This window comes from Centruroides vittatus, unplaced genomic scaffold (genome assembly GCF_030686945.1).
Source record: "Centruroides vittatus isolate TY-2023 unplaced genomic scaffold, ASM3068694v2 scaffold_490, whole genome shotgun sequence".
Lineage (NCBI taxonomy): Eukaryota > Metazoa > Arthropoda > Arachnida > Scorpiones > Buthidae > Centruroides > Centruroides vittatus.
The window spans coordinates 682,933-691,568 of record NW_027122711.1 but is presented as its reverse complement, the minus strand read 5'-3'; positions in this window follow the sequence as shown (position 1 = coordinate 691,568).

Genomic DNA, 8,636 nt, shown 5'->3' with positions numbered 1-8,636 from the left:
GAAGACGGTCAATGATATATCGTATGTTCCTACTGAGTGCTTTCACTTAAATTTTTAAATTAACTTTATATTTTTTCAATATTATATCTTACGGTGTAATTTATAATACTTGTTAATAATGTAAGAGTGAAGTTTAAGATTAATAGTTGTTCTACTTTTACTCTTTATGATAGAGTTCCAAGAATTAAATGGAAGAATATTGTACTTTCTGTAACAAGCATAGAAAGAATTCTCTATGCAATTGATTTGTATCTTATTTAAAAATAAAACTTTCGCGGCAATTATTCATAATAATTGCTTTTCTTAAATATAATTAATATTTTGTGTTACGGGCATAATCATTTAAACTTAATTAAATGTATTAATTTAATTAAGGGTCGATTTATGTTTAGTACGTTACGTTCTGCACATCAAACAATATGCACGGGTCCCAAATGACCATGATTGATGTATAAAAGTTTTGGGTTTACTTTATACAGCTTGTGGACGTTCCTTTTTTCAATTTTAATTTGAATAACTGGTTTATTTTAGCTCGGATATTGTTATCAAGCTAGAGTGTATGGATATGTGGCTTGATAACAATATCAGATACTCAGTTGAATTGTGGTATTTTGGTTATCAAATTTGCTTATTTTATTAACGTCCCACTTGGAAATATTCTTGGTTATTCAAACTAATTGGGCTGCAATTTAAAGAAATTGCTGACCTATAAATTCCAACTTTAATCTGAAGAATGGTGTTAGATAGATAAAAATAGAAACCAGGTATGGAAAGATTAGGAGCAGGAGGCTCCGATCAACTATATATAAATTTCCGGTCTAAAACAGAAGATATGTAATTTAAATTCAAAATTTCCCCCAGAATTTTCCCTGATAATAACAGAGTCATGCAGATCATCTGCATGACTCTGTTGTTATCAGGAAAAGTATGATGTACAGGCGCAAGATGTAACTAATTTGAGATCGAGAGCATATATTTTAAATTAAATAAACTAAAGATTGCAGCCCGGCCATTGTAATGATGTCACAATAATTTTCACTTGTTTAATTACTGATTTGTTAAATTAATTATTTAAAATATTTTATCTAATTTCTCTAAATTAGATACCCATGAACTGAAGAAATCAAACATTACACTTGAAGTAAAAATAATTTATTTGTAAGATTTTTATTATGGGATTCAGTTTCTTGCATTATGAAAGATCTACGATTGATCAGCTCGTGTAAATGTGGGATAGAAAATGATGGTTAACTCAAATTACCATGAAAATCAGATTCGTGTCAGATTTGAATACGGATTATCCACAGATCAGAAGAGTTTCTAACCCATTCGTCTTTGAATTCGGTTTGATCCACTCAATTTAATATGTATAAATATTCCATCCACTTAATCCACAGAATATTTATTCGGTTATTTTAAACTTTCCGTTTACATAATCATTTTAATTATCTAGCATAATCTAACTGATTTAAACGATTATGAGTAGTCAACCAATGTCCAATTTCATTCAGTCATTCAGGCTGATCTGACGCGAATTCAATAGGATGTGATGCCAATAGGCTATTTGGATATTTAATAGATTTTGATCCACATATGATATGGTCCAGATATTTATATAGCTAATGATCTCGGATTTAATCATGTTTAATATTAAATGTGACTTAAATGTTCTGAATATTCAAAGAGTATCCAACCTTACAGAATCATGGAAAATATCTTTATTGGGCTGCAATTTTCAAATTGCAGATTTATACATTTCCATTATCGTTCATCTGTATGTCTGTCCTTCGTTAATCTCGAGAATGAGTTAGGTAGATGAAAATCGAGAATATACGTGGTAAGATTAAGAGCCGGAGATCTCGATTAAAAAAGAAGATTCAATAGAAACTAATACGATGAATCTTGAAGTAACAGGCTTAAATCCTCAAAGTCTCCCCTTTTATATTTTCAGATAGTTAAAATATTTTGGGACTTTTTTTTGTGTGTAATTTAAATTATTAATTTAATTATTTTCGATTAAAATAACAAAAGAAAGAACTCTCATTTATAAAAATTAATTTGCAAGCCATCATCTTAGATATTAACTGAACAAATAAACAATGAATAAATCATCTTTGGCATTATCAACATGGAAGAGAAGAAGGAGTATTATAGCTTAACATGTGATCCTTACCTGCACACTAGAAATATGGTTTGTTGACGTATCCAACATCCTATAAACAAACCGTAGTAGCCCCAAGAGGACGTGCTTCTTTCGTTCCCTATAAAAGCTCTTGTACCTTTGCAAAGTGTAAATCGGTAAAAGTTTAATGAACACAAGAAAACTCACGGAGAATGTACTTTAAAAATATGGCTTCTCGTTGTTTAAGTAAATTTCTGTTCGATATTATTCTTATATACAATGGAAAACAACTTGATAGACTCACTGTAATTTTCTTTTACATTCTGCCCGTCTAATGGAATGTTATTTTTAGAAGGAAGAAAAAAATTATGTATATATGAATTTTGTTTCATGAACGAATTTTAAATCGTTTTAAACAAAATATATGATTTTTTGTAATAAAAGCTGACAGTTTTGAAATATCTGTTTATGCATCTCGAAAAGAAATCCAATACACAGTTTCTGATCTTTCTTTTTTTTATTTATTATTTTCTGTTCTTCTTCTTCTTTTTTTTAAAATAAAATTTATGTTAGTAAACTCGGACATTTTTAAAATATTGATTATGATTTAGATGTAGAATCGTAAATTTATATAATTCGTTAATTTAATAACGTTATTTCTTTCAAAAATTGAACACAGATGACGTTATGCAGACGTGTTTAACTTTAATATACATATAAAATTAATAATTAATATTTTTGAAAATAATTTTAAAAATATTAACTCAAATTTAATATTTTTAATAATATTTACCTAGTAATTTATTTTTAAATATTGATGTTTTTACGTGTAATTTTTTTTCTAATTTATTTAAATAAGTATAAAATTTTTATCAAGGAAAAAAACATAGAAATATTAATCAATGTAAATATTTATTTTTCAGTCAATATATTTAAAATATATATTTTAGTAAGAAAAATTCAAGTTTTTATATTTTGATCCCATATTCAATATTTTATTGTATAAGGATTTGAATCTTCTTTTGTAAAGTATATAAAAATATATATATATATATATATATATTTTATTCAAATTATTATACTTTTTTGAAAAAAATACGAATATTTATTTTATTATTTTATAAATTAGCCACATAATGAAAATTTAGTAGAATCAAAGGAAAACTTGAAAGAGTATAAGAGCGGTATTCTATAAACTCTCGGTAATTAGAAATTGTTACTTAATGACCACTTCAATGTAATAATATATTGTTTAGTGACACATGTTCGCTAACGACTTACTTCCAAATTATTCAAAATCTGGCCGAGTGATATACAGTAATTATTCAAAATGGGGAAAAGGTGGTGCATCATTCGGCCATTTCACAAATTGACAATAGAATGATGGCCATACTTCCACTTTTCTCACTCCCGCTCCATTATTAGTGTCAAAAGTATCGAAGTTTATATTTATAAAGCTACAATTTAATAATATTTTATAAATTAATTATAATTTTATTTATGATCTTTTAATTTGAAAGCAATTTTTGGACGTTAAATTAAGTTATTTTCTTGTGTTCCACACATGAAAAGTGGATGTTTTTTTGTTATTGTTTATGGTAAAAATTAATAAATGTTTTTATAATTTTTGTTATAAATTAAGAATGTAATTTATTTTATACAGAATATAGTGATTGTGTTATAAATAAATTAAATAAAGACTTATGAAGGGATGAATTATTTTATTATTCTATATAGATGATAGTTATATTAATACATCTTTTTACATTTTAAAACTGTTAAATAAATAAAATTTTACACATAACTTTAAATAAAATTTACATGATTCGTACAAAAGTATTTCTATATTGTTGATTTTACACTTTACAGTTTCAAAACAATATACAATTCTGCCTTTTATGATACAAGGAGATGTACACTTCTACAGTTTATGGCTCAAACCTGCACCCCTCTTGGTTTTAGGCATGAATTTTAAGAATTTTCGTAAATTTATACAAAAACAAAACTTATTTTCAAATAATTCTATTTAAAATAAAAAATGAGACTAAAATTTATTAAATAATTTATAATTTTTATATCAAAATTGCTTGTAATTTAAAAATTATAAGCCTTATTAAATCTGCATCTTCTGCAGAGATTTCATAACAGTAACCGTATACGTACCTCATAAACAGGAAACAGAATGATCTTATAAAGACATAGAAAACTAATGTCATTTTTTATTCTGTAAAAAATATAGTTTATAATCAAATTTAACATCTCATTTATACATTCTGGATGTAAATTATAAACAAGTACCTTAGTCCAGTTAATGGGTTTACAAATTTGTGTATATACATATATATATATTTGACATCAATTTGTTGTCGGCGTATATACTCATTTCCCTCATACCTGTAGGGCTGTGTTCCTCAATTTCCCTTTCTAATACATCCATATAATTTAATTACTAGACAGTTTGTTATTAGTTGACTGTAGTATTCGACTTAAACGTAATTCAATTTTGGTCTTGTAATTTTCAATTGAAGTCACTATGTAACCAACATTGAATGCGTTGTTCATGCACAAGGGTCACATCAAAAGGTAACGCAGCAAGATTTCACTCGCTTTAGGCACATCGTCACAAATAAAGTATCAAACATAAAGTCTTATTCACTTTCGTTATGAACAGATTAACTAAATTTAACCCCATTCTAATCTTTAGGAGTCTGTTTAGTTAATTAAACTTTCAAAAATAAAAATTATCAATCTATCATCCTATACTCCACATAACTATCAATCTATCATCCTATACTCCACATAACCATCAACCTATCATCCTATACTCCACATAACCATCAACCTATCATCCTATACTCCACATAACCATCAACCTATCATCCTATACTCCACATAACCATCAACCTATCATCCTATACTCCACATAACCATCAACCTATCATCCTATACTCCACATAACCATCAACCTATCATCCTATACTCCACATAACCATCAACCTATCATCCTATACTCCACATAACCATCAACCTATCATCCTATACTCCACATAACCATCAACCTATCATCCTATATTCCACATAACTATCAATCTATACTCCAATATTCCATATACAGGTTCTAAAGAGCTGGATGATAAGTTAAGCAAAGATTAATGATGATAAAAATTAGAATGGAGTAAAATTTAATATACTACATAATATGACATATTAATCATATAATTTTCGATTACTATCATATTATAATATATTATTTATTTACAATACGTTATAATTTTAAATATGCAAATTAATTATTGATTCTGTTAATTAAAAATTAAAATTTAGCTAATAATGTTAATTATATTTAAAAATTAAAACATTTTCACACAAATTGTCATGATTTTCACAATTAAATTATTATACTGCAGGTATAATTACATGTAAACAATGATTCGAAGCATAATTTTTTTTTTTTTAATTAATTTTCTTTGCATAAATATTAATTTTAAATCTATAATAATGATTATTTTTAAAAGAAATAAATTAATTTTAAATATTAATTATTTATAATTTATACAAATTATATTTAATAATTGATGACGTATAAGTGTTTCGATTGTTTCCTCACACTAATTTCAACACAGGACTATTGCAATTATAACATCAAAATTACAAACCAATAAGAGAAAAGAATAGGAAAAGAAAAATATTTTAAATATATGCAGATTTTATTATTATAATTATTTTAAAATAAATAATGTAATTAAACTTTATTTAGTAAATGTTAATATCATTTATTTTTGCATTTTAAATTTTCATAAATATTAAAAAATTTCTTCTCACATTCTATATTAGATTCTATATAAATAATTTTTCTGTTTATTTTAAATACTATTTAATGATTTATTTACTAATATTTAATCTATATTTTTATATAAAACTATTCTAAAATACATCTAAATTATCCTTTTAGGTAAATATTAAAAATTTTCCAAATTCTTTTATTATAAATATCAAAACTTCTTTCTCATCATGATACTAATTGTACAGTTAATGAGCATGAGAATGAGTAGTTGTGCACAGTAATTATTATTATTATTTTATTTTATTTTTCTAAAGCAAAATTCCCAGACACTCACATGATTTCCAATTATTTTCTTCTGAACTTTTTGTACAAAACTTTTAATGGATATCAAGAGATATTTTTTAAAAAAAGTTAGGCCTATATATTTAATTCTTCTTTAAAAAAATGGAATCAAGAATCTATTAAATTCTAAATTTTTTTTTTCTTATTTAATTAAGAATAAAATATAAATAAATATTTTTATAAGGCTTATACTGTTTTAATATAATTAAATTTACACGAAATAATGAAAATAAAATAATATATATTTAATCTAATTTAAAAAATTATAAATAAATAAATTATAAAATTATATATATACATATATATATTTATAATTTTAATTTTAATTTTCTAATAGTAGATATTGCATATTGATTCGAAAGATTTATCTCCATGAATGAATTTTCTAAAAATAAATCTAGGATGAATGGGAGTATCAGAGTATGGAATCACGAAACAAAACCGAATTTTATATATGTTATCTTTCAGGAAGAGGATCCGTGACCAATTCCATCAACTCTAACTCCTCTAAAACTTAAAAAAAAAATTGGCAACACCTATAATAAATTTTAACATTAATTCACTTTTACTAAGTAAAAAAAAAGAAAAAAGAAATACATATATAATAAATGTTAAATTATATCTATCTACACACAAATTAAAGTAAGACAGTCACGCAAATATCCTAAAACAGTATGGCAATTTCTAAGAATAAATTCATTTCTATATAATATTTTAATGCATTATATATATATAAAGAAAAATTTCTTTATAGTTTTTAAATATTTTAAGATGTGTCACTCTTACTCAACTAGTTTTATTTTATTTTATTTTTTAAATATCTTGACAAGAAAACAAAAAGGGAATTATATATTTATCTCTTTAAAAACTTTAAATCATACTATACTAGAAAGGTTTATTTATTTATTTTTTCTATAATAAAAGTTTTATAACTATGTTAAAAGTGAGTTTTTAAGTTTTTATCTACATTTTAAAAAATTCATAACAATGTAAGCTTACATCTCACTTTTATTTTATAGTTGAAAGAAAATAAAAATAGATCATTTTTTTAAATTAATAATATAAATAAGCCATAATAAATTTAAATAAAATTTTTAAAATATATATATAATGTATATAAATTGTTATGAAACATGCAACATGTCACTCACATTAATACCATTCTTCTTATCAACTTATTATCAATTCATATTATCATTCATAAGATTTAAAGGTTATTTATAAAGATTAATTCGACTTTATATATCAAATGCCAGTTTCCTATGTTTTCTTTCGAGTCTTTTGGAATGTTATTTTCTTTCCTATTAAATATTGATCATCATCTTAGTTGCAATAGGATTCAGGCAATCTTGTTAACTTTAAAGCTTCTAAAATATTCAGACAGTCATTCTTTTCTGTAAGAAGCTAGACCTATTATTCGTCCTCTTATTCTCTCTTTAATAAAATAAAATTGCTCTGGTTGAAGAGGATTGTGATACGAATAAGATTATTGCCTTTTCAGCAAAATAAAAATTAAAAAAGAAAGTATGAAACAAGAATTATTTTTTTAAAAAAGTTTTTATTTGTATCAGCTGATGAACAACTAAACTAAAACAGTAACCTTTCCAGCTATATATATATTTATTTTTCTTAATTATAACTTTATTTTCTTCTATAAATTCATAACTTGTGTGTAAATATATTTTACTTTATAGATGAAAATAAAGTTATAAGGGAAATTAATCTATATAACTTATACCTTATCTATTTATAACCTTATTTTCTTTCTATAAAAGTATATATATATATAATAAGTTTTTAAAATATTTAAAAATTTAGTTTTATTTTTAAATTTATATATTAATTAAACAGATTCATTTAAATTAATTAAATAGTTTCGAAATGTTATAAAGAAAAAATTGGGAAAAATATTTTTCAAAAATCTTTCATTTTTATTGAATTATTTTTAAAATAGTTAAATTAATTATCTTGATTTTTTGAAGATATTATATGACTAATTTATTATTTTTTTTTCTAAAACTCTTATTAATTTATTTTAATTTTTATTTTTCTTACAAAGAAGCGACGATGAAAATTTATACATACAAGTCGTTAGGAAAGTTTAATTTATTACTTTTTTAATGATTAACGTGAATTTTAGTTATTTTTTTTTCTTTTAAAAATAAAGTTTTGTTTACATTTTTAGACATTAAAAACTGTAGAAAATAATTTTTGCATAATGTATAGATTTTGCTATAGGTTAGAAAGAGTGAAGTTATGATCCTTTTCAATTTATTACGCTAAAAGTAATAAAGAAGTTTCAGGAAATATTTAAATTTTTTTACAAAATAAAACTGAAAATACGTTGTTAAATCTACAACAAAGTTTGAGATTTCAATCAAAAGGTGT